The 27961-nt window shown below is 44.1% G+C and overlaps 1 protein-coding gene across 1 annotated transcript in view; it reads left to right on the top strand.

The window, feature by feature from the left end:
- Positions 1 to 3642: 3642 nt before the first annotated feature.
- The window catches only part of LOC128928182 (uncharacterized), a 556644-nt gene continuing 532325 nt past the window's right edge, over positions 3643 to 27961 (top strand). Inside the window, exons 1-2 of the transcript XR_008472969.2 lie at positions 3643 to 3946; positions 11454 to 11598. The gene's annotated coding sequence lies outside the window, so the exon portion shown is untranslated. The remainder of the gene's footprint in view (positions 3947 to 11453; positions 11599 to 27961) is intronic.

Here is a 27961-nt window from a genome sequence, read left to right as displayed (position 1 = left end):
TTATTTCTCACATGTTTCCAGGGTTGTCCGGGCGGCGCTGGGCTTGCTTGCATGTCTGTGGGCTATTGGCATGTTAGTCTGCTGTCTGGTCTGGCATGGCTGTGGCTGTGATGCCTCATCTTTCTTCCACACGCTTCTCACATCCTCCAGCTGCCAGGCCATGGCAAGTGGCTGCATCCAAGCGAGAGAGGTGGAAAAACGCAGGTGCTTTTTCCAGCCTCTGCTTGCATCAGGTCACTACTCTCCCATTGGTGGAAACAGGTCACATGGCCAGGTCCAGCCTGCAAGTAGGAGGAAACTGCAAAGGCTGAGGACACAGGGAGGGCATTATCTGGGGCCAATAAGCAGTCAATCTATTACCCTCAAAGCCATGTACATGAACTTCTGAAGAACACCAGCAAAATTAATTAATGTAACAAACATTAACTGAACCTCTACTATGTACCCAACACTTTTCTACTATTTTACAATCTGGGGATTCAGAGGCAAACAAAAGATTATGTGTATCATCCCAAGCTCATGTTGAATGAAGTCCTAAAGGGAACCTCCAAGAACTTCCATTCCAGCTCCCTTATTTTCAGATGCACAAACTGAAGCCCAGGATAGTGTCGGGGTTATGTGGCTGGGCACAGAGTGAGTTAGGGACTGGGCTTCAATCAAACCCCAGGACTTCTGACCTCCAGTTCACTCCAGCTGGTTGTTCTCCAACTATGCAATTGTGTCTTCCATTGTGATTGTAAAAGGACCCTCTCCACACATGACCCCCCACGCCACTAGCCTACCACCCCCATGCTCCCCTGGAGGCTTCCTTAGCATTTGACTTATAACGGAATCCCAGGCTTCAGTAACATTACCAAACGTGTGTAGAAGCATGAATCTCCGAAATTGAGGAGGGAAGGGCCTGGAGAGGAAATCTATATTCAAAAAATCATTAATTTCACTTAAAAATCACGTCTGTGCTATTGACTATGTCGGCTGCTTGGAATTTAGTTTATGCTTCCACTTTGTGGTTTGGATGCCTGGGCTGCGAGGAGGAAATCCAGAAGTGAGGAGCTGATATATCAATGTCATTTTTTTGTGCAGCCACATTTGATGCTTGCTCAGAACAGGGTAGTTTGAGGAGGAGGGAACTAATATTTGTGGAACCCTACTGTGCCCCAATGGGCATTCTCATCCCTAGTTTACAGATGAGGAAATAGGTGTCAAGGTCATGACTCACTCATGCAATTCAGGGAGTTGCAAATGGTGGAACCTAGACTGAGTTGGATTCCTGGTCCACTGCTTTTCCCCCTTGTTCCACTGGCCATCCTGCCGTTTCAAGGATCTATTTCTGCCTCTATGGGCTTGCAGGTACCATCTTCCCACCCCACCGTCTATCTTTTTTTCCCTCCCTGGCAGTGCAAGGACTTTATTTTCCGAAGGCACAAACTGTTCCCGACATAAAATCATCCCCGAGAAGATATACTTTCCTGGGTGACTTATCGTTCTTTGTGTTTTTAGTGCTTTAAGATTTTTATGTTTCCAATAACCCAAAGAAAGATGATGGATATATAATAACACTGAGCAATAACAGACTGTATTTACAAACACATATATATGCTCCATCAAATGTACATATTTTTATACCTCTCACCCATCTTTCTAGGGCAGCTGCATTTTTTGAATTACACGGTGTAAGCAATGAGCCCATCATCCTGTTCACACATCCATAAATTACCCAGAGGGAGCGGGGCGTCCTGGAAGCATCCCTGCTTTAAATCACCTGCAAATATATTTCCCTCCCTCCTTTTCTCTGGATGGCTCACTTGGGAACAGAGTGGTGGGCATTTTAGAGTGGTGGGAAAAAGGTTGCGTTGGGAGGGAAAAAACAAATTTTGGTTCTCTTTCTGGCTTTATTATTGGTTGATCATGTGACATTTACTGACTGCTAGAATCATTTCTCTACTCTGGGCCTCAGTTCTTCCATCTTTGAAATGGGAAACTGAAACTAGAGAGGAGAATCCCTTGATCTGGGTTATTCAGTCAGGCAATGATAACAAGGAGAACAGACTAAGGCGAGACCTCCCCTGTATCTTCATACCGTGTGAGATGCTGCAAGACCAGCAGGATGATAGTATAAATAAATAGTACCTCTTCTTTCTCTACCTCAGTGGTGTCTGATGATACCTTTGTCCAAGCATAGTCTTTAGGAAAACTCACAAAACTGTAGTCTGGTGACATTGCATTATTCATCATTACCTGCATTGCATGAAGTAGTTGTTAGGTTTAAGTTTAATTTCCTAATAAGCAGTAGAGGAAATGGAGCATAAGAGGGGTAACGTTTGAAGGCTGCTGAGGAACAAGGTCAGAACTGAGGCATTGCAGAAGTTTGGCGGGCCGATGTGGAGGATGCTACATTGCAGAACCTAGGGAAGGCGGGGCATGCATCTGAGGCGGAGCATGGAGAACCACTAGATGGATCATATATAGCAGAACTGCCTGCTGTGGTCACAGCTGAATTCAGCTTGAGCATCCAGGTTTTTCATGCTCATCTTTAATTTACCCGCCTGGAGTTTTTTAGGTCACCATGCATTATTCATGAACCCCTTGCGAATGTAGCTTCCAAGGCTCTGGATAAAGAGATGCCAGAACCAATGAAACACAAAATCCTATCCCTAAAGAATTCAGAGGCACAACCAGGTGACTCTGAAAAAAAAAAAAAAGAAGTTGCTGCTGGATCCAGTCTTATGGGAACTCTTCTCCAGCTTTTTCCTGGGCTGCATCTGCAACTGAATCTTCATTTGAGGGTCCTCCCTTGGAAAAGAGCTGATGAATAATTGAATCCTCATCCCCCACTGCCTCAGCTGAGGAATGCCAGGGCCCCCAGTTGTCACTGGAGAGAAAAATGTACCAGTTGGTATATATAGATGAAAGGTACCCAGTGGGACTGCAGTAGAAGGAAACGTGGAAGAAGAAAAAAATGAGCCACTTCAATGGTTTAACGAAGTTGTCAAACATTGTTCTGTCCATTCTCCTGATTCTTTCACGTCTCTGAGCCTTCACTGTCTGCTGGCACCAGGTGGAGCGCTTCACAGTTAATGCTTACAGCAACCTTGGGAGGGAGGGATGATTATTATTCCCATTTTACAGAAGAGGAAACTAGATTCAGGGAAGGCAGGTTATTTTTCCAAGCCAGTATACGGAGAGGTAGTTTATTTTGGAGAGTGATTTTTAAAAAAATTTATTTTACTTTAGGTGCATACTATATCTGGCATTTCTCCCCATGTTATCCCTCCCCTCCCCACATTGGAGAGTGATTCTTAAGGAATAGAGGATGGCGGAGGGCTGAAAAGAATGAAATAAGGAAGGTGGGAGAGGCCCAGCCAAGGGTGTGGTATGTTACTGAGCTGGTTAGCACTTGGGCAACTAGGGCTCAATTCTTTTGGAGGTTTTCTGAGAAGTGATGTAGATTAGGCTTCAAAATTGTCTACTGAAAGTGCAGAAGGAGGAATACCTATGTTCTAGTTTCTGTCCCCTTTTGGCCTTACATTTCCAGGTTTGTGCATTGTGAATATTAAGGTTTTCTGTTTTTTTCAACTTGACTGAGTCACAGGTCCCAGATATTTGGCTAAACATTATTTCTTTGTGTTTGTGTAGGTGTTTCCATAAGTGATTAGCATTTGAATAGGAAGACTGAGTAAAGCCAGTGGCCTTCCTCTACGTACACAGGCGTCATCCAATCCATCGGATCGACCTTGAATAGAACAAAAGAGTGGAGGAAGGAAGAATTTTCTCTCTCTGCCTGACTGCTTGAGCTAGAACTTTGATCTTCCGCCCTTACTGGGACTTACCATCGACTTTCCTGGTTCTCGGATCTTTGGACTTGGAGTGGAACTACACTATTAGCTTTCCTGGGCCTCCAGCTTGTAAATGGCAGACTGTGGGACTTCTCAGCCTCCATAACAATGTGAGCCTATTTCTTATAATAAATCTTTTTATATGTATATGTATCTTGTATTGGTTCTGTTTCTCTGGAGAACCATGACTAACATAATGGCTGAATGGGCTTCCAAAGCATTCTATGGGGACAGAGAAAGCCCACGATGCAAAGCAAAAGATAACGTAGCTGAAAAAAAGTTCTGTCTGGATATAACTGGCTGTAGGTTGCCACCACAACAGCCGGGGCAAAAAAGTACACCAAGAGGAAATAAGACAGGTCATAAAAAAATGTCTGACCCAGTCCACCCCTTGCATGTGCTGTGCTCAATGTGAACTTTAGTATATCACAGTCTTCAGGGAGTAGTTGACTGAAATTTCTGCAAAACAATCTATAGAGATAGATTAGTAGATTGGCTGGGCGCAGTGGCTCACTCTTGTAATCCCAGCACTTTAGGAGGCCGAGGAGGGCAGATCACCTGAAGTTAGGAGTTCGGGACCAGCCTTGCCAACATGGTGAAACCCTGTCTCTACTAAAAATACAAAAATTATCCAGGTGTGGTGGCACATGCCTGTAGTCCCAGCTAATTGGTAGGCTGAGGCAGAAGAATTGCTTGAACCTGGACACAGAGGTTGCAGTGAGCCAAGATTGCACCACTGCACTCCAACCTGGCGACAGAGCGAGACTCTGTCTCTAAAAAATTCTCAAAAAAAAAAAGAAAGATACATTAGTAGATCAAATTACAATTCCTGCTGCTACAGCAGGTCCTAAGGCCATAATTGATCTTTATCATTTCTTACCTCAAGCAAGCATTCTAGATTTCCTTTATGTTTGGCAAATAGTTCAGCAGATTTAGGTTTCTTACCTTGTGCTGAAACATAAACCTTTCTCCTGAAAAGTCAGACCTCTTAATTGCCTTACTGTTGTCACTGGTGTTTGTTTCAGCTGCCATTTACAGTGATCACACACCATGAAACCACCAAGAGATGATGCCTCCCCGCCAGTGTGTCCCCTGTGTTCCAGATATGCTTCTTTCTGCAACCATTATGTAGCAGAAGTATCAGGGTCAACTATCACTGACAATATTGGTGGGTTGTTTGCCCCCATCTTCAGAGTAAGATTTCCTCCTCCATCTCATGGGAACCAGAATGCAGGAATGGGAACATAAATATCATAAGTGTATCACGGAGCGAGAGTCAGAAAGACCAATCCCTACTTGTACTCTGGATTCTCAGACCTTTAAATTCTAGCTATCAGTGACTCAGCTTCATATACCTCATCCTGTAGGACAGAGTCCTAGCTCTACAGGTCATTGTTTCAGAGTTGACTCCTTTAATTAAGCCTTTAGTAAACCATTTACATGTTCACATGTCCTGAAGTCATGCACTCATTGTTACAGCTCTTTCATGAGTCTCTTAGTCCAAGGTGATATTATGTAGATAGCATTTTAGCAAGTTACATATTGTTTAAGTCCATAATTGGTGGTGCTGGCCACAGGCAAAGAAGAAAGAGGATAACACCATAGCTGGAGTGGGTAACTATTCTTATACAGACAATTGCTGCCCTGTGTTCAATAAGAGAAGCCTGATATAGTTAATCTGCCACTAAGTGGTTAGTGGATCTCCTCATGGTGCCATTTTGAAGGCCCATTTTCAGTCTGTATTGCTGTTAGTTTTGGTGTTCATTGGTGGCGGTAGCTAGATTAGCCTTAGTGAGGAGGAGCCCATGCTGCTAAGACTATGCATATCCTCCATCTCTGCTATCATGGTTGCTCTGTTTATGGGCCTCTCACCTAACATTCAGGCTCAGGTGGTCAAGGAAGGACACTGGCTGACATCTACTGGTTGGCTGACCCTATCTGTCTAGTTGTTGAATGCTTCTTCTGCTTGGATGATCTTTTGCATGAAATAGAGTGAGACACAAAGATCTGTGTGTATTGTATCCATGTTCATAGCTACGTTCACATGCATCTGCTCCAAGTTTCCCTGCCGCTAATCACCGACTATGGTCTTTCCAGACCTCTGATCCACGAGCCAAGCCATTTGTCATTGCCCAGGAATCTATCCATAGTCATACCTTAGCCCCTTTCTCTCTCCATACAAGGAGGGCAACCAAATGTACTCCTCAAAATTCTGCTAACTGTGAAGAATCCCCTCACCTCTGTTCTTCAGAGGTACCCTGGGGAAGGCTGTATTGCAACAGCCATTCATTACTTTTTTTTTTCTTTGAAAAACACTGAAATATCTGTGAACCAGGCCTCAGTTTAGTTGGTCATAAGAAAGTTCTCATGAGGTCATGGGTGCAAGTTGAGAGAGAGCTGATGCAGTCAGGCTGCACTCAGAGATATTTGTAACTACACAGGTAGTTGCAAAAGAAAGGACTAGAGTAAAAAGATGGGTTGAGAGGATGTGAGATGGGGCATTTGAAATATTTAAGATGATGCTATAATTCCCATTGTATTTATGGGAAGATCAAGGCTGGGAGAGCTGGTAGTTATAGGTGAAGAGAAAGGCGAAATCTAATTTCTAGTGAGAGCCTATGATGCGATGGGGTTTTGGTGTATGTGACAATATTCAATCCTCCCAACATTTCTATAAGGTAGGTGGCACTGTTTTCATTTTATAGATTGGGAAACTGAGATTCAGAGAGAGAAAATCACCACCCCAAGGACACGTTGTAAGTTAATATTGGAGACAGATTTTAACTGTGGATCAGCCTGTCTCTGCTTTGCTGGCAGGACTAGGTCTGCTGTACTGGCAGGACGCAGAATGCTTTCCTTCTTTAATTTTGCCTTTTGGACCACAAATTCTCTCTTGTTTGGGGAGGACCTAGTTTTAGGAATTTTCCACGTCCCTGGGTTCTTAGATTCATCCCCCGTGATGAGAAAACTCATGAAGCAGTCATCTTTGTCTGGCCCCTTTCCCCCAAGGCACTCATCAAATCAATAAACTCTTTGATCTTTGATCCTTGGGTAAAGAGTTGTCCTCCAAGAACATCACTAGGGTTTCCTCTCTTATAAATATTTCAGCAGTTACCAAAGCTTGCCCTTCCAGAGTCTGGTTCTCAGAGGGGAGCTTTGAAGGAGTTACACAATCAAGTTTTTGCTACAGAAATTATAATAGCTAATATTTATTGGACACCCACATGTGCCAGGTGCTGTTATATGCCTTTTACATATATCAACACATTTAATCGTTTTGGTAATCCTATGAGATATGTACAATTTCCATGCCAGGTTTTTACTTGGAAAAACAACAACTAAGTGCAGAGATAAGTGTTTTGCCTGAAGTTGTGTACCTAGAAGAAGACAAGAAGTCCCAAATCAGAGCCTGCACTGTAACCATTATGCATGCCATCTTACTTAGGCTGTAGCTTGGAGAAGGATTGTAGGATGCCAGGCTGAAGGCAGGAAGACCAGTCAATGATGATTGCAAAAGTCAGATGGTGACCTGGACAGATATAGAGGAATCTAGAATGGGGAGAATATAGATTATCAGAGAGTTATTTAGGTGATGGACACCACAGGACCACCCCTGTGTATGTTGTAGCCGACTCTGTGGATGCCCTGCCTGCCTCCTGAGAGTCCCATCGCTTCCCAGCTTACATCCAGCTGCAATGTCTGCATCTCTTTGTCTGATGCCTTTCTCTGAAGCTGGGAAACTGCCTGTGGATAAGACAGGATGTAAGTGTGGGGAATTAATACCCCCCTAGCAGTACCCTCAACCTATAAATGATGTTATCATACTGAGGCTTTTTCTATACCATTTCCTCAAGTTTCCAGGTGGGTATTAAGCTTCAACTGCCCACAGCACAGCTGCCTTGATACGTGTATCATGGGCTGACTTCATTCTCTTCCCTGTCTCACGTTCCTACTCCCTTATCCCAGGTTTTCTGCGATCCCCTCAAAAACGATTTGTATTTAAATCCTTGGCTCAAAGTCTTCTTCTGGGTAATCCAAACCCACCTGGAAACTTTAGGAAATGGTATAGAAAAAGCCTCAGTATGATAACATCATTTATGGGTTGAGGGTACTGCTGGGGGGTATTAATTCCCCGCACTTACATCCTGTCTTACCCACAGTAGAATACATAAGGCACAGGTAAGTGGTTATGGGGAGTGAATAAGAGGTTAGAGTCAAAGATACTCCTGAAAGATTATGTGTCCAGCTTGAATGATGTTCTCTGAAATCTGGAACTCTGGGGCAGGGGTGCCTTTGAGGAGCGGGTGATGAGCTACACTCAGAAACTGGTGAATTGAGATGCCTGTGGGACATCTTAGAGAAGACAATTCACCTGAGTTTGGTTCTGTGGGGCTGGAACTCAGGAGAAAGTTCTGGGTTGGGGAGAGCCTGTGTTAGGATCTTTAGGAGAGTTCATGACTCACCTCAAGGGGTGGGTGTGGGAATCCATCTCCTTATTCATGTCTGATCTTTTCCCTTCAACTCCTACCCAAATGGAAGGAAAGAATATTAAGGTGTTTAGGTGGGTGGAAGCTGAGAAAGTGCTTGTTAGAGAAAAGAGAGAGAAAGCACGTTTACATTAAGGGAGTATTTATTGAAGTTCTGTCAGCGGCTGCAAGCAAATCACTGATACATTTCGGAAAAAATGTCTGGAAGATTTTCCTTGCCCTGCAGGGAGTGTTTTTTAATAAGTGATGTGGTCAGAAGTGTCGGTGTAATTTTTCTCAGCTGGTGCTGCAGACACTCTAAGAGTTTGTTGGAGAAATTCATTTGGTCTTTATAAAGACTAACATGGAGATATCAGCATGCCTTGTTAGCACTCCCCACTCTCAGAGCAGAAGGAATCCTTGATGGGGTCTGGTCTAACATCCTATTTGGTAGATGCTGGGATCCATCTGGCTAGAGGTTGTCATACTTGAAGTTGAATTCTTCTGGTGGTAAAGAGCTCATTTCTTTACAAAGTACATCATTTAATGGTTCAACAGTTTTCATTGTTAAGCAGTTCTTTTATGGAGCTTAAATACGCCTCCCCATCACTTTGGCTCATGGGCTCCAATCTTGTGGGTACCACATTGACTTTCTCTCCTCCCTGTGCATAGGAGAACCTTGCTAGAAACTTGGAGGTAATAGCTTCCCATGTTCACTTGAGTCCTGTCTTGTTTAGACTGAACTTGCTTTTGGTCATTTTGTTCCCAAAGCTGGGGAATGATCAATCCAGAGTCAGGAGCTAAGGCCAGAGAGTCTAACATACCAGAATGTAAAGGCTGCTATGTAGTCTGTTCAATCTTAGGAGGCACCATTTGTATTGTAGACATCCTGCACAACTGTCCCTGGCGGCCGTGAGAATGGGCCTCAACCTCTTCTCAGCAACTATGTAGATGCTGGTTCCTCAGAAACACCCAGTTGCTTGTTAGATAGACAGATAGTTGTGGAAAATATCAATACACAGAGTTAGAGATAGAAATAAAGTGAGGGAGAGAAAGAGCAAGAGCATGAGCTTATAAAATCAAAGTGAATGGTCCCATATCCAATTTGTCTCTCACACTTCTTTTCCCCAAGTCCTGGCAAATTTGCCTTCTCCTAAATATATCTTAAATTAACCTGCTTGTCTCTGTCTCACCTGTCACCATCCCATCCAGTCTACCATGATATTTTGTCTGGATTATCTCAACAGACGTCCCACTAGTCTCCCTGGATGCCTTCCCATTCACTCTTCACACAACTGCCAGAGTTATCTTCTTTAAATTCAAATTCACTACATGGCTTCCCCATTGAGAATTCTTTAGGGCTTCCCAATGTTCTCAGGCCAATGATCAACATTTCAACAAAGGTTAGCCCAGGCATTGGACATTCTATGACCCTGTTCTCCTGTTGAGCTTTTCTCTTACTAAGGAGCAGTTGTGACTGGATGGGTGCAGTAGGAGTGTCTTAGTCCATTTTATGTTGTTAAGCAGAATACCTGATGTTGGCTAGTTTATAAAGAACAGAAGTTGTTCAGCTCACAGTCCTGCAGGCTGAGAAGTCTAAGGGCATGGCTCTGGCTTCTGTTGAGAGCTTTCATGCTGCATCATAACATGGCCAAGAAGGTCAAAGAGGAAGCAGACATATGTGAAGAGGAGACGAAACCTGATGGGTGTCCCAGCTTTCTAAAAACTCATTCTCACGGGAACTAATTCATTTCCTTAAGAACTCATTTAGCCTTGCCACAGTGAGAATTCACTACCCTGAAAGTGGCATCAAGCCATTCATGAGGGATCCACCCACATGACTCAAAGACTGCCCACTAGACCCCACCTCGCCATGTCACCACACAGAGGACACATTTCAGCATGAGCTTAGTTGGGCACAAACAAACCATATCCACACCACAGGGAGGAGGTAGTGGGAGACTTTAGATAGAGCAGAGTTTCCTCAACCTCAGCACTGTTGGCATTTTTGGCCAGAAAAATTCTTTGTTGTGGGGCGTTTTCTTGTGCCTTGTAGGAGGTTTAGAAACGCCCCTGGGTTCTACCCATTAGATACCATTATCACCGCCCTCTCCTACCCCAGTTGTGATAACGTACAATCTCTCCAGACATTGCCATCCCCCGCTGAGGGCAGAATAACACCCAGTTGAGAATCGCTGCTTAAGGGAGAGACCCAGACCTGAGTTCAGTCCCAACTCTGCCTGTCTGTGGTTGTGTCATCTTTCGTAGGTTGCTTAACCTCTTTGAGTCTGTTTCCTCAACTATAAAATGGGATTACTAGTAGGAGACACAACATGCGGATGTGACCATCAAATGAGATAATTCATGTAGTGACAAGATAGTGCCAAGTATAGAGTGAGTTCAATAAATAAATATCTGTCATTATTATTGCTCTTATTGTTGTTAGCTTTCTCTAACAGGTGTGGGTTGACTCTGCTGAGAAAATTCCTTTGCATACACCCGATCGTGCACTCCCACCAACTCCAATAAAAAAAAAGCAGCTTCCTCCCAAGCCGGGGAAGAAATCAACCTGTATTATTATTATTTTTTTTTCTGAAAAGTCAGTTTCTTGCAGGAATGAGCATAAATGGGCTCTCCTCCTTCGGGAAATGGTGGCCTTTTCCAGGGGATGGTTTAATCTTTTGGAGACAGATGAATATGAGCTGCAGTAATCCTGCAATGCTACCAGGAGAGTTGGGGAGATGGAGAGAATTTCAATTGGGCCTTGGAGACACTCAGGGCGTTTCAATAACTGCGCTTTGTGACTTGAACTCCCCATTGTGGTGCATTCCTGGAAACAACAATCCAGGCTAATGGGAGGGAATTTCATGAGTGGCAGGGGTGAAGGGTATACCCTTTCCAAAGTCATACCCAGTTCTCTGTAGTGGGCAGGTGTGCTGGGTGTGCTCTGTTTGCTCCTCTAGATCCTCTCTCTGTCCTCCTCCCTGTGGCTCTGTGTCCTGGGAGGCCAACACTTATGAAGCACATCAATGCATTTTCCTTGCATTTTAAATTCCTATTAGATTCAGCCAATGGAAAGCAAGAGCAGGAGATGAAAGGGTGGGAGGAGACAGAGGTCAGACTAATTTTCTTTCCCTTTCTCCCTCCTCAGACAGGCCCCTTCTAAGCTACAGCAACCCTGTCTGGATTTGGCAACTGCTGCCTGTCTCCATTCTATCCCCAACACTCACCTGGAAGTGGTGGCTCTGGAATACTGCACTGACCCTCTGGTTTGCCCCAGCCTTGCTCTGGCCTTTGTAAGTAAGACACTTTGTTAAACTCCTCCAGTTGCCACGTTTGAGCACGCCTCTGGTTTCCTGCTGGGCTTCTGATGCAGCAGATCTTCAGGAGCCCAGAAAAAAGGGTAAAATGCTGGGTTGTCAGGACCATGCTTTGTTTATTCTGATTCCTCACTATAGCACCTGGCACAGAGTAGGTGCTTGGTGAATGTTTGTTGACCTGAAATAATGGGATTTGGAGTTAAGATAGGAAAGTTGGATCAGGGAGCTCCTTTTCCCTGAGCTTGCCAGTATATGCTAATGACTGTGAGTGTCTTAGGGACAGTTTGCTATGTGGCAGAAGGTGTGGATGTGATTTAGTCATGCAGTCTCAACCTCAGGGTCTTGTTGGCTTTATGGAAGGCTCACTGGGGAGGCTGGTGACCCATGTGACATGTATGGGCAGCACTCTAGTGGAGATTCTGGAGATGAGGGGGGTGGCAAGGGCTCAGAGAAGGAAAGCTACCTATGCAAGGCCACACAGCCAGGAGGGACAGAGAAAGCTTAAAGCTTGTGACCCATTCACCAGTGACGGCGTTCACCTACTGAGCACTTACTATGGCCAGGTGCACTTCTCAAGCTTGTCTCAGTTTTTACAATGGTGTAAGGAAGATATGATCAGCCCTCTTCACAGGTGGTAAAACAAGGGTTCAGAGAGATAAAGTGATTCATCCAAGGTCATACAGCTAGAAAGACACACAGCTGAGATTTACACATAACACTAAAACTGTTGTTAACTTCGGTTTCAATTTGCTGTCTGTGGCTATTTAGAAAAGTGTCTAGCCAGATGGGTGGTGCATGCTGAGGTGGGGGATTACTTGAGGCCAGGAGTTGGAGGCTGTAGTGCACTATGGCAGTTCCTGTGAATAGCCACTGCAGTCCAACCTGGGTGACATAGAGAACACTCATCTCTTAAAAAGAAAGCAAAAGTATCTAAATCTGCTCTTCTAGAAGTGGCTTCAAAGAAGCAACATTTAAGGTGAGACCTGAGTTCAGGATGTAAGTACCAGTGGAAAGGGAATTTACAAAAGCCAGAAGGAGGCTGATGAACTTGAGGAAATTAGAGAAGTTCAGTGCAGCAAGAATAGGAATGTGGTTGGAGCAAGTGGAGGGGGAGAGATGAGGTAGGAGGGCTTCCCAGAGGCCAGATTTTGGAGGCCTTTGGGGGAAGTGTTGAGGAGTGCGAACTATTCTATAGGCACCTGGGAGCCACTGAAGGTTCTTGATCAGCCTTGATGAGAACTGGAGGCTGGCTATGGCTGCCTGGTGGAGGACTGCTTGAAAGGGGTAGTACTGAGGCAGGAGAGCCCACAGGAAGCTTTCATGGATGTTTGGGTCAATGATGATGCCAGTCTAGACTGGTACGGGAGAAGTGACGGAGGAAGTGGACAGGTCTGAGAGATTTTAGAAGGTAGAAGTTATTGGACAGGAAGCTGGTAGAGGAGGATTAGTCAAGAACCGCCGTTTGGAACTAGTTGTCTCATTGTGGTTTCCATGTCCTCATACCCTGAATGAATGCATGCCTGTAATCCCAGCTACTCGAGAGGCTGAGGTGGGGGATTACTTGAGGCCAAGAGTTGGAGGCTGTAGTGCACTATGACAGTTCCTGTGAATAGCCACTGCAGTCCAACCTGGATGACATAGAGAACACTCATCTCTTAAAAAGAAAGGAAAAGTATCTAAATCTGCTCTTCTAGAAGTGGCCTCAAAGAAGCAACATTTAAGCTGAGACCTGAGTTCAGGATGTAAGTACCAGTAAAAAGAGAATTTACACAAGCCAGAAGGAGGCTGATGAACTTGAGGAAATTAGAGAAGTTCAGTGCAGCAAGAAGAGGAATGTGGTTGGAGCAAGTTCAGAAAATGAACCTGATCCTCCTATTCATTCTACCTCTGTTCCCTCTCCTCTGAGGGACTCATCCTTTACCCATCCTGTGAACCTTACTTCAGCATTAATCATTCCAAAAATATGCTTTGAGTACCAACTATATATCAGGTATTATTGTAGTTGCTTTGAATCTACAGCAGTGTACAAGTCAGACAAAATCTCTACCCTCCTGGATGCTAACATTTTAATAGGAAGACAAATGAAAGATGACAATTTCAGAGACAAAAGCTATGAAACAGTAAATAAACTAGGGGAATGTGACAAGGAGTGACTGGGTGGGGCAGTTCTAGATGGAGTGATGTCTCTAGGGAGATGTCTCTGTGGGGACATGAACGTGGGGGATGGAGAGAGTGGGAGGCAGGGGTTAGGGGGATCATTCCCAGGAGGGAGAGAGAGTGCACTCAGGAACTGAAAGGTAGGTGCTGGATCGTAGCTGGGGGACAACGTTAGAGAAGCCTCTGTGGCCTGAGCACACATGTCTGTTCAGACTTTGGCAAGGAGTTTTGATTTTATTTTAGGATTGTACACAGGGGAGTGATGAACTGATTTATTCTTTGGAAAGAGCACTTTTGGTGTTGTAGCAAGAATAGGTTGTAGGGATCCTGTCAGGGGCAGATGCAGGGAAGCCACTCCTGAGGCTCTTGTGTCAGTCTAAGTGGGAGATGATATTGACTTTGGCAATGGTGGTGCCACAGGAATGGAGAAATGAGCAAACCTAGGGGGCAGGTGTATGTGTTACAGAAGGTAGATGAGACAAGTGGGATTATGGGGGAAAGTAAGAAATCTTCTTGGTCGTGGACAAGCTGCTGGAGTCACCTGTCTGAAGCCCTTTGCATTTTGTCTTTTCATACCTCTTAGGTTCTCAGAACATTGCTCAGTGTAAGAAATGGAATGGGATTATCTGCTTGTTTCCTATGGGGCATGGGGTAGCACTGCCTCTCAAGAAGGCTTCCTTCCACTCAAGGTTGAAGAACCTTCCGAGGACTGGGCCAGCTTGCTCTGAGGCAGACATCTCTTACCTTTGCTCCCAAGAACATCTTACTACTTATTTATTTTCTTTTCCCAAAGAATTTGACTGAAATACCTACAGTGTTTCAAACTCTCCCTGTTGTTCTTTCACGGCAGCAGTGATTAAAGAAAATGGGGAGGACAGGGATTATTTTAAGAGAACTGAGGAGTCCTGGCTGACAGAGCTCCCTGGTAATCTAACACAGTGCCTGAAATTCCACTGTCATTGAGCATCTCCTTCAGGCTAATCACAGTTCTCTTCAAATGCAAATGACGCTAGAATGGGCATTGTACATTAATCTCCACCTACATATCAACTGTTTTGTCGTCCCTAACAGAGAGAAATCAGACCAGCTGAAAGTTAGATATCTGGGAGTGGCAGAAAGAGCACAGACTTTAAAGCCAGGAAGATTCACCTTCGAGTCTTGGCTTTGACACTTACCAGCAGTCTGACCTTGAATGGTTTCTTGCTTTCCTTGAGCCTCACCTTCCCCATTGTAAATGGGGGCTCAAGAATACTTCCATTGCAACATTATTTGTGATAGAATCGAAGGACCCAGTGCACTGTTTGCCCCATAGCAAGTGCTCAAAAGGTTCTCTTCCTTTTCTCACTCTTGTTCTTTGTCTCAGGCACCATCCTGTCTGCTTGGCCCAAGCTCCTCCTCCTTTTGGTCTTGCATGGTTATTAAGTGGATCTTGGCTGAGACATCACCTATGGCAACCCATGGCAACCTCTCCTTGCAGAGGCTGCCAAATGTCAGCCCCTATATAATAAAACTTTCTTTGCCCTTTGGGCTAGGAGGAGGGCTAGACAGTCTGATTGTGCCCGTCCCTCTGTGATTAAGGTCCGCAATCAGCCCAGCCGCTTGATGGAATCAGAACTGACTGATTAGCAGGGTGCACTTTGGCCTCAGGTTAATGGATGATCTCACACTGTGGCTGCAGAGTAATTACCAGTTAAAAGGTCTGAGGCCAGGGCTCTGTGGTCTTGGGGAGGTCTGGCCCCATTTAAATGCAGAGTCAGGAGAATAATGTTCTATTAGCCAGCAGCAGGTAGCTAAGATGGGGGGCCCAGGACCCCATGGATGTGTCTCCAGAGGTCTAGGCTCATTCTCAAATTGACCAGGTGGACTTTACTTATCTTGAGGGAGCCAGTTCAGGGGTGTGGCAAGCACAGGTTTAGGGGATCAGACAGACTGGGGGGAATTCCAGCTGGGCCACCTCTTGTTCATGGCATCTTTGGCAATGCATTTAACCTTTCTGTACCTCAATGTCCTCATCTAAAAGGTTGAGTTAAAGATGCCTGCCTTATGGGGTCAGTGTGAGCTTAATCAGGTATATGTATAAAGGTGCATAGAGGTGTTCAACATAAACTATCTCTTTCTCTTCCCTGTAGTATGTGTCTCTGGCTGGTCAGTGATTCTCCTTCCAATCCTCTGCACAGACTGTACCTGAAAATTGATTGACTTTATAAGTATTTACTAAATATCTATTGTGTGCCAACTGCAATGTCAGTTGTGGGGATAAGTCGCCGTCCAAAAATTCAAGGAACTCATGATCTTGTAGGGGAGTCAGGCTAAGAAACTGTTTGCTGGAACAACGTTGTGTTAGAGATAAACAGGGTGAATATGGAAACCCTGAGCTGAGCCCTTAACCTAGACTGCAAGTCAGAGAGGCTTCCTGGAGCAGGTAATTCTAAACCAAGCACTGTAGCTGGAGAAGAGCAGAGGTAACATTTCAGGCTATGAGAACAATTGATGCAAAGGCCCACAAGAGAGAGGGGCATGAGCCATGTTTGTGGAAAGAAATGAAAAGGGCTCACTGCCTGAGACTCTGGTGGGTGAGTGAGCTCATGAATGAATGTATGAATGAGTGAGCAAGAAAATGGGGCAATGAATAAAGAATGAGTAAATGAGAAATGAGTGATTGAGTGAATGAATGGATAGCTGCATGGCTGAAGGAGTGAATGAATGAATGAATGAATGGTGTCATAAATGTATGTGGTAATGAGTGATCAAGTGCATGCATTCAGGGCACCACCCTCACGTCACTGTTTCAGTAAGGGCTATCTTGATCACCTTATCAAAAATTGCAAACTCCCCACTCCTAACCCAGACTCTCAATCACTTTTTTCCTCCTATGCTGTTTTTTCCTTTGCCTTGAACACCCTCTGAGTACATGTAATGTGCTGATTTATTAAATGTACCAGGAATTGTTTGTATCCTCCCTCTTATCTGCCGGGACAGGGATTTTTTTCAGTTTTGCTCACTGACTTACAGGGCTCTGGCACGTAGTAGGTATTTAACAGATGCTTGTGGATTAAATAAATTACATGAGATGTTGAGTAAGGAATGGGTGGAGAAGAGGGAGAAGAGCATTCTCAGAGCCTGGGCTTCTGGTCCCAATTCTCACACTCCAGTGAATGTATACACCTGGCCTTCTTTCTAATATTCCTTTTTAATTTTTATTTATTTATTTATTTGAGACAGGGTCTCTCTCTGTCGCCCAGGCTGGAGTGCAGTGGCATGACCTCTGCTCACTACAACCTCCGCCTCCTGGTTTTAAGTGATTTTCATGACTCGGCCTCCCGAGTAGCTGGGACTACAGGCATGCACCACTGTGTCCTGCTGATTTTTTTGTATTTTTAGTAGAGACGGTGTTTCACCATGTTGGTCACGTTGGTCTTGAACTTCTGAGCTCAAATGATCTGCCTGTCTCAGCCTCCCAAAGTGCTGGGATTACAGGCATGAGCCACTGCGCCTGGCCTCTGGATAGATCTTAACAGAGCTCAGCAGCCTGGGCACTTAGATCCTCAGAGATGCTGCCCTGGGTCTGTCAGGTACTGCCCTGAAGCTGGCCTTGTGGTGGGTGGTGTGGTGGCCCCTGAAGGAAGGAAGGAAGGGAGGCAGCAGGAAGGCAGTTGCTGCTGGGAAAGCAATTCTGTCTCCTTCGGCAAGCTCAGCAGTGGCCACTTGTCAGAAGAACCGGCAGGGGGAAAAAAATGACAAAAAAATCCGGTCCAATTTATCACCTTCAAATCGTGTTGAACAAGCTACTGTAGCGACTTGGTTTTGAAGAACTCCCCCTTCTTCCCCCTGCACAGAACAAACACCACTAAATGCCTCTCCACCTGCGCAGCTGAGCGTTGGCAACATCGCTGCCAATTAAAGGGCTACCTGCTGTGGGGGCTGATCCAGGGTGGCTGTCGAGGGGGGCGGTAGAGAGAATGGAATCATTAAAATGGGAGAACAAAGGTGGTAGGACAAGTTCAAATGCAATTAAGGCCCAAAGGGAAAGGCTGCCTTTCTGGGGCAGTTATGCCTAGGGACAGCTGGATGCCTCTGGCAAAATTTACCTGTAGCCCAAGCAGTTGGTAATGGCCAGATGCCTGCAGTGGGTGGGGCAGTGGGGTCCACCTACACAGGGGGCTTTCAGGGTATCCCAGATATCTCCATGCCCCCTGTGCCCCCATCTTACCAGGGCCCCAGCTCACAGGGAGCAATGGTCAAAATGGTTCAAAGACCTGGTAGAGCCAAGGCTTGCCCCAGTCCAATGCTTCAGTGTACTTTCTGCAGCTCCCTGCAAGGTCTGATGACTACCACTGGGATGCCTCCCACGACCGGGAGCTGTTTACCTTTTGCAGCAGCACCTTTCCCTCTTGGTTCTGGTGACAGTGCTGACACAGAGTCCGAGTTTACTGAGCACTTACTGTGTGCTAGGCACTGTTCCAGAAGCTTTACAGGCGTGCCTCCCGTTTACTGCTTTCAGTGTCCTCTTGCCCCTTCTGCTCTTTGTTTTCCACTCTCCAGCTGTCTATCTTCTCCCTCTCAGGGCTTTTGCATGGGCTGTTCCCTCTGCTGGGAGGGAACACCATTCCTGCCTTTCTCACAGAGTGCTGTTGGGCTGAAATGGGTAGATGAATGTGAAAGTCCCACACATCTTGGAGCCCCCAGGGAGAGCCTTGCAAATGACAGCTATATTTATTGCACATTCAGAGTTCCAGCTTCAATTGATGCGAAATGAAGTTTTCTCTCTTCAGAGGCCCACAGCTGCAATGACTCTTTCACTATCCACTTGGATGTTTATTTTCCATCTCTTGAGGTTTTAAGAGCAGCCCACCTCGTGGGGTCTGGTGAGAGTGTCATCACAGCCTGGCTTAATTAAAGGGCAACATCATCATTTCATTTGTCATCACCGCCCACCACCACCATCATCATCACCTTCAGATCATTGAATCTACCATATTTTGAGCACCTATTTTATACCAGGCATTCTGTCAATTGCATCACATCTGTTTTCTCTAATCTTTCAAAAAACCAGTGGAGGAGATTAGGGCTTGGCAAAGCAAAAGAGCTTCCTTAAGGTTGCACAGCTACTCAACACTCTAGTCAGGATTTGAACCCATATTTGTCTGACTTCATAGCCTCAGTGCTTTTTATTGGGTCACTAGCTCATGCATCTTTGTTTTCCATTCCCTTTGCCAGCTTTAACAGATGCCTCAGTTAAATTCCGACTGTACATTTGACTGTCATGCATTTGGGACTACTGTAAAAAATCTAGGTTTAATTTAGGGCTGGCTTCTACAGAGCTTGCAGTTGTCTCTTACTTTTAAATCTTTTTCATAGAAACTTCTCTTAACATGTATTTCTTCCATTTTTGGGCTTAGGCAGTTGACCTTTGGATCAAAATGCAAACATTTTACGTACATCTTTATGTGTCGAGTGCAGCCTGGCTTCCAGACCCTGCCTCAATCTGCACCAGATCCCTAGACTGAGGACTTGGACCTCTCTGTGACTTCATCTTGCCACTGGGGCTGGGACTGTCACTGACTTGAGGCCAGAGGGCCTCCAGCCTCATGCTCTGGAATCATCATTGAGTTCTCCTCCCCCAGCCTCCAATCTGTCCCAGATCTGAGGGGTCCTGTTTTCTGTCCCAAGTCATGTTTCTATTTTGTTACCTCCTGCTTTCCCAGGCCCTTCAATTGAAGCCTTAGTCTTGCTACCATTGGCAACATGACTGCCTTGTTCCACCTCTAGACATGGTGGTTAGGCCAGGACTTGGCTTAAAGGTCAACTGAATGTACTAAGGTTTTCTAACCCTCCCCTTGTCTCCACTGGTAGAATTGACCTTACTCTCCTTCATAATCTGGGACTGTGGACAGGTTATATCTCAGCACTAGCATCTCCAAAGCCTTCATTTCTCTGACACCTTTCCCCAGGCAGTGAAATGAGGCAATTTCAATTCCTTCTAGTGCTATATTTGTCAGGGGTTAAGGATTTTCCTTCATGCCACAATCATCCCATGAAATGTCCCACACCATGGAAGGCTGAATGACCAATGGCTGAAGGTCTTGACTCCTGGCTGATGAGGTCCCCTTCAGATGCTGTTGAGTCAGTTTGCATTCCTGTATACACTGACACTTGGGTACAAGGTCATTTTCTTCCTCTAAGCAAATCTCCACCTGACCCTTTTTGGTCCCCAGGGTCCCTTTTCAATTTTTTCTCTCCCTTTTTTCATTTTATACCCTTCACTTGGTTTCTGCAATCACAAAATCTCTCTCTGACTTTGTGAATCTGAAAATATTCATAACAACCTTTGTTTTTTACATTCCACAATAGATGACTTATACCTTCATGAGCAGCCTGGGGAGGTGGGAAGAGAAGAGACCCTTGGGGTACACTTGAAAGAATTCCATGACCTCAGAGTTTAGGAGCAAGCACATAGATTGATAGTTACAAGCATTCCCTACCACACTGCATTTCCCACAAGAGCAAGGATTTGGTCTCATTTATCATTCTCCCCACAACACTTTACCTGGTGCCGGGCCCACAGCAGGTGCTCAATGAATGCTATGAATGTTGGAATGAATGCAGATGTAGTTTTCTGTTGCTGATTTCCAGCTGCCCTTATTTCTGGATGTTGCTACTGGATGCCAGGGACCATGGTAACTCCTTTAAGGAGCTTGAGGCTCAGGACATGTAAGTAACTCCCCTGAGCCACCTGAGCAATAACATGAGTAGTACATGGTAGAGCCTGGAATTGAACTCAGCTCTTCCTCACTGACATTCCTACCTTTCATCAATCACCTCTTGTTTTTTTTTTCCTAAAAAGATATGAGAACCATCCCATGTCTGCTTCAAATGACCCATCCATACATTTCTTATGTATTTCTGCTTAGACAGTCCTTGGCTATAACTCTTCAGGTAATTACTTAAACACTCTGTGCCTCAGTTTCATCTATAAAATGGGGATAATAAGGGATAATAATATCTACCTAAGGGTTATTGTGAATTGTTACATAAATGTTACATATATACAAAGCATTTAGTTACAAGACTTGAATATACAAGAATTATGCAAACATCACATAAATGTTGGCCATTGTCATGATCATCATCATCAATGGCAGAAGAAAAGCATATTTTAATGTTCTACTTATTCTTCAAGACCCCACTAAAATGCCACCTCTTCCATGAAGCTGCCCTTAACGCCCCTGGTCAGAATCAGTCTCTCTCTCTCTCTTTCACTCTCTCTCTACCTTACTCCCACAGTCCTTTATCTGTTGTATTTTTTTTTTTTTGTATTTCTAAGTGCCTTTCTTTCACTGGACTGAACAATATAGGACCCAATAAGGACAGTGGGTACTCTATAAATCCTCAGTGAATTGACAAATCCCTGGAGGACTTGTCTCCTTGGACTTTCTCCAGATTAGGAAGGTTTAAGTGAGCCGTCCCTAAAGATGCTGGAAGGTGGGCTTTTGTCTCTGGGAAAGCCTGCTTCTGCCTTCACTTCCAAGCATTCATCATCACTCCTGTCTCCTGCCTAATGAGCACCCAGAGTGATTTTCTATTGCTTGTAATTCACCAAAATTGTTGTAACATTTGGAAGGGCCCAGAAATTGACAGCCTAATACCCCTGCTTGCCTGTTGTCTCGATGACTTGTCGAAGGCTAAGCTGATTGCTTCTCCTGCAACAATTATCCTGGAGCTTCAGACATCAGAGGAAATAAACAGTTTGGAAAGGTTAGAGACAGGGACTGAAGGAAAAAAGTCAGGGAGGACATTTGAGAAATGGGGTGAGCAGGAAGATGTCTTGAGCACTCGTGAGGAGGAAAGGCGGAGAGAAGCCCCTTCCCGTCCTAAGCTCTCTATGGTTCTTATGAAGCATTCATGATTGTTGGAATCTGAAGTGATGCAGTAGACAGCAGATTTGCTGCTTTTTGGAATTCACTGGGGTCTTCTGGAATTTCCTGGCCCCATGTTCTCACTTTACACGTGAAAAAACTGAGACGGGAAGGGGTTGACTTTGCAGAGTGGGTGGCAAAGACAGGATTGAAGTCAGATCTCCTGTCATCTCTAAAATGGATTTAAAGGTATGAGAGTGCAGATGTCTTTTCAAGATCTTAATTTCAATTATTTCTTTTTTTTTCTTTTCAGAGATGTGGTCTCACTCTGTCACCCAGGCTTGTCTCAAACTCCTGGTCTCAAGTGATCCCACTGCCTCAGCCTCCCAAAATACTGGGATTACAGGCATGAGCCACCTGCCTGGCCTGATTTCAATTCTTTTGGATGAATACCCAGAAGTGAGACTGCTGGATCATATGGTAGTTCTATATTTAATTTTTTGAAGAATCTCTATACTGTTTTCCAGGGCAGGAGACATCATTTTATATTGCTACCAGCAATGTACAAAAGTTCCCTTTCTTTTCATACCCTCACCAACACTTGGTGTCTTGTTTTTTGGTAATAACTATCTTGACAGATGTGAGGCAATATCTCATTGTGGTTTGATTTGCATTTCCCTGATGATTAGTGACACTGACTACTTTTTCATATGTGTCGGCAATTTGTGTGTCTTCTTTGAAGAAATGTCTTCAACCCTTTAGCCCATTTAAAAAGTTAATATATAATTGTTGTACATATTTTGGGCGTACTTGTGATATTTTGATACTGGTATATAATGTGTAAGAATGAGATCAGGATAATTGAGTTATCTATCACCTCAAACGTTTATTTTTCTTTGTGTTGAGAATATTACAAATCTAGCTGTTTCAGTGTATACAATAAGTGAGATTCTGGGGATTTTTTTGCTACTGAATTGTAGAAATGTTTTATATATTCTAGAAATTAATGCCTTATGAGATATATTGTTTGCTGATGTTTTTCTTCATTGCATAGTTTGCCTTTTCACTCTGTTCATTGCTTCCTGTTCTGCACAGACACTTTTAGCCTGATGTCGTCACATTTACCTATTTTTCTTTTGTTGCCTGTGTTTTTTGTGTCCTATCCATGAAGTCATTGCCAAGAACAATCATATAAAGCTTCTCTGTGTTTTCCTCTAGGAGGTGTAGGAGTTTCATGTCTTAGGTTTAAGTATTTAATCCATTTGGGGTTGATTTTGGGGTATGGTGTAAGAGAAGGTCCAATTTGAAACTTCTGCATGTAGATATCTGGTTTTCCAACACCATTTGTGGAAGAAAATGTCTTCTCCTCAATGTATATTCTTGGCAGCAGTATCATTTATAATAACTAAGATGTGGAAACAACCTAAATGTCCATCTATGAATGACTAGATAAAGACAATGTGGCATATACATACAATGAAAAGTGATTTAGCCTTTAAAAAGAAGGAAATCCTGTCATAGGTGACAACATGAATGAACCTTGAGGACATTATGCCAAGTGAAGCGAGCTGGGCACAGAAGGACAAATACTGCGTGATTCCACTTATATGAGATATATAGGGCCAGGCAAGGTGCCTCATGCCTGCAATCCCAGAACTTTGGGAGGCCAAGGAGGGAGGGTCACTTGAGGTCAGAAGTTTGAGACCAGCCTGGCCAACTTGGTGAACCCATCTCTACTAAAAATACAAAAATTAGCTGAGTGTGGTGCTGTAGGCCTGTAGTCTCAGCTGCTTGGGAGGCTGAGGCAGGAGAGTCGCTTGAACCCAGGAGATGGAGGTTGCAGGGAGCTAAGATCATGCCACTGCATTCCAGCCTGGGAAATAGAATGAGACTCTGTCTCAAAGTAAAAAAAAAAGAGAGAGAAATAGATATATCAAAATCATAGAAGTGGAAAGTAGAATGTGGCTGCCAGCAGCAGAGAGGTGGGGAAACTAGGGGGTTACTGATCACAGGTATGCAAGATGAATAAGTTCTAGAGATCTATGTGTGGCACAACTTTATGCCTGTAGATAACAATGCTGTGTTGCTCACTTGAAAGTCTATTAAGAGGGTAGATCTCATATTAAGTGTTTTTACCACAATCAAATTGCAAAAAAAAGCATCTACAGTTAAAAAGGAACTTGTCCTAATAGACAACATATTGAACATTTTACATATAATTTCTTGCATAATCCTGAAAACTTCATGGGAAATGGGCATCATTTTCTGCATTATAGAGTTGTAAATACTGGAGCTCAGAGAGGCTGAGTCTCTTTTCTAAAGTCATCCAGCTACTAAACAGCAGAAACGGGATTTGAAGCCAGTAGTTCTGGCTTCAGAAACTGCATTCTTCTACCACACTGTGACTTCACTTTATTAGTCTGACTACTGCTAGAAGCCTTTGTACATATTAAGTTATAATTAGTTCATCTTGTCCTTTTCAAATTTTTAATTATGCAACTGCCAATCAGAGCATCTAATCAGTGTGAAAGTCCAATGTTTCTGAATTGAGTTAATAATGACTTAAAAAAAATGAGTCATATCATAGTAGACTGTCAGTTCCTCAAGGGCAGAGACAATTCCTTAACCTTACTACTCATTTCTGCATCCCAACATCTAGTCGAGGGCTGGCACATAGTAGGCATACTAATTAGTGATTGCCACAATACTATCACTTAACAGACATCCCTGAATCTCAGTAGCTTAGAGCAACATGCCTTCGTTCTTAGGTTTCCAGGTCTGTGGATTGACTGTGGGTGGTTCAGCTGATCTAGGCTGGTGTCTCTGTTTCAGGCTGTGGCCAGCAGGATATGGCTCCAGACTTGGGGACTGTTTTGAGGACCAGGCTGAAGGACGGAAGCTACCTGGGAAGACAACTCATGAGAGGTCAAATGAGCACAAGGGTCCAGACAGTCTACATAGGACATGTAAGGCCCCTACTCGTATAACATTTGCTGGCTTCCATTGGCCAAAGCAAATCACATTATCTGGCCAACATCCTCCCACCATAGGAAGGAGAGGGGGAGTGAATATTTACTGAACACTGTGACCTGGGCCTTCAAGAAACACTGACTTGGGCTTTGGGGCCAACTGATTTCAAATAGCACCTGCATTGTGTTCTCTCTCTCACCACCTAGACATTTTTCTATTGCCCTTGTCATTATATAAAATGACCTCATTTATTTGTTTTCTTATTTATTACTTATCTTGCCCTTCTAGAATATAAGTTTTGTGAGAGAAAGGATTGACTTTGTCTGGTTCAGAGCTATTCCCAGAGGTTAGAACTGTGCCTGGCATGCAGTGGGTGCTGAATAAATATTTGTTGAATGAATGAATGAATGAACAAATGAATGAACAAAAAAAAATGAGTGGGCTAACCATAGGCAAATGACTCTGAGGACTCAGTTTCTTTTTCTGCAAAATAGGACCACTGATGTTGGTGTTGGTCATTGGCAGATTTTGAGTTAATGCATGCACCGTGCTCAATGTTATGGCAGCTACATAGCAGGTGCTCAAAGTGGTAGCTTCTGCAATAATTGCTACTCTCTTAGCTTGGGGCTTTCTTTATGATCTATTCTAGCCTTGGGTTTTCTTGGCTCATCAGAGCTCTTTCCTGGTTGGTCTTGGCAGGCCTGATATCCTCACCCTCAAGGAGCTGAAGAGGTCAAGAACATGGCTGCAGCAATGAGGGGAAATGAGATTGGAAAGGATCCTTAATTCTAAAGGATTGTCCCCAAACCCAGAAACAACTTGTAAAATCAGAGTCCTTCCCATAACTCATAGTCTATCTCCATGGAAATGGGCACCATATGGAGTTAATTAGTAGAACAACAAAACAATCAATTAGTTCCTTAATTAGTTTTACTAAGAAATGATAACAAACAAACAAAGACAAACACTTTATTCCAACTAATGCCTGAGCTGCAGTGATAGTTTAATGGCCTTGGAGAGTCAGCTCAGGCGTTGGGCTGCTGTGAGCAGAGATTTATTCCCATGATATTGACAGGTTCCCTGGTCTCTGTCCAGGCTATGCGTTTCATCTTTATGATCAATTATTTACAATATCTGAACACAGCTGAGGGGTCGTCTGGGAGCTTTTCTTTATAGATAGGAAAAAAATGCCATAACTCAAATCCTGTGAAGCTACCAGCTCTAGAATGATAATTCTCTGAATCATTTATTTGACAAACATTTACTGAGCATTTTCTATGTGCCAGGCATGGCGCTGGGCATGGGGTAGACAGGGGAATGAGGAGTGATGGACTGTGGGGCTCACATTTCGAGTAGGATGGCAGATCAGACAAGCCAGTAGACAGTTTCCACCTGTCTGGTTAAGCGCTGTGGTTAGGGAGTACAGGGCATGTGGTGGGGCTAGGGTGATGCTGGAATAGAGAGGAGGGATCTGTGAACTGTTTGGAAGTGGCGGTGGCTGAAGCTGCATGGATGAGTCAAATGCAGAGCTGGCTTGACTGGTAGACTCATCAAGTGGAAGGAGCATGGGAATGGGAATTGGAAGACCTAGACTCTCCAGTCTTGTGGTTGAATCAGAACCTACTTGTCCTCTCATCTATAAAATGAAAGAATGACACTCACATTTCTCCTCTCAAAGGGTTGGTATAGGGATCAAATAGGGTTGGTATATGTTTACAAACCTTTTGTAAGGCACAAAAGGTTTCACACAAGCAGATATAAGATCTGAGCAGAAGACTGGAGATGAGACCAGGGGTACCAGAGATGCTTGACCTTCCCAAGGGATCTAGAAGGAAAAGGGACATTCCAGGAACACTTGGCGTATATCTCTATCTCCATCTATCTGTATCTACATCTGTCTCTATCTGCATCATCTATGTGTGTATATATCTACATATGTATATGCACATATAGGCCTACATGAATATATCTCTATCATCTATCAGAAAATTTATTTTTAAGAGATGATACATGTTAACAGTAAAATAAATTTGAAGCAGTGAAAAGTAAGCTTCTCACCCTAACCCCCGTTGCAAAGTCTCCAGAAGCAACTTCTGTGAGTTGTTTCTTCTGCATCCTTCTGAGGCATCTTGTTCAAATAACACAGTTTTATAAGTCCTTTCTTTTCTCTGATGCATACTGTTGTGCACTTCTACTTTTCATGTATTGCATCCTGGAAAGTGGTCCAAGTGCATAACTTGGGATCTAACATCTTACTTTAGATCCCCCAAAATTTTTTTTTCTTTTTTTGAGATGGAGTCTTGCTCTGTCACCAGGCTGGAGTGCAGTGGTGCAATCTTGTCTCACCTGCAGCCTTGACTTCCCTGGTTCAAGCGATTCTCCTGCCTCAGCCTCCCTAGTAGCTGGGATCATAGGCATGCGCCACTACGCTCAGCTAATTTTTGAATTTTTAGTAGAGACAGGGTTTCACCATCTTGGCCAGGATGGTCTCCATCTCTCGACCTTGTGATCCACCCACCTCAACCTCCCAAAGTGCTGGAATTACAGGTGTGAGCCACTGCTCCTGGCCCTTATTTTTAATGGTTGGATGGTATTTTATCATGTGGATGTATCTTAACTTATGTAACCACCTCCCTCAACCTTTTTTTTCCTGAGACAGGGACTCACTTTGTCACCCAGGCTGGAGTGCAGTGGTGCAATCTTGTCTCACCTGCAGCCTTGACTTCCCTGGTTCAAGCGATTTTCCTGCCTCAGCCTTCCAGGTGTGTGCTGTCATGTCCAGTTAATTTTTGTATTTTTTTGTAGTGGCAGGGTTTGAACTCTTGGACTCAAGCGATTCACCCACTTCATGCTCCCGAAGTGCTGGGACCTCAGTGTAAGCCACCAGGCCTGGCCTCCAACTGTTCCCTTTTAATGAACATTAAGTTGTTCCCTATATCTTGCTACCATAAGCAATGAGTTCTTCTGTTGGTTACCTATAAAACTTTATATATCAAATTTTCTGTTTCTTAAGCTAGGATCTGTTGGCATACTTGATCTTTATTGGTGGTTTGAGGAGTATTTGATCCCCCCCTTATTTTTATGTTATTTTTTCTTTATTGCCAGTGAGGACTTAAAATGATCAGAAATAATTTATTAAAAAATACACACATCAAATCTCAGTGTCGCAGGTATCCTCACTTGACTCACTACTGTTGCAGGGAGAGAATAAGTATTAACACTCCTGAACGTACACATTAAGTAACAGGCAATTAAAGGGTGCACACAGGTTCCTTCCTCTTCCATCCCTCACCCCTAACCAAGCCTTCACAGGTGCTTAGATCATAATTATGACCTTCCAGTCCATGAGGTGGCTT

The sequence above is a fragment of the Callithrix jacchus genome, chromosome 1, assembly GCF_049354715.1.
Source record: "Callithrix jacchus isolate 240 chromosome 1, calJac240_pri, whole genome shotgun sequence".
Classification (NCBI taxonomy): Eukaryota; Metazoa; Chordata; class Mammalia; order Primates; family Cebidae; genus Callithrix; species Callithrix jacchus.
Note: the sequence above shows the minus strand (reverse complement) of the source record. Positions and strands in the feature narration are given on the sequence as shown.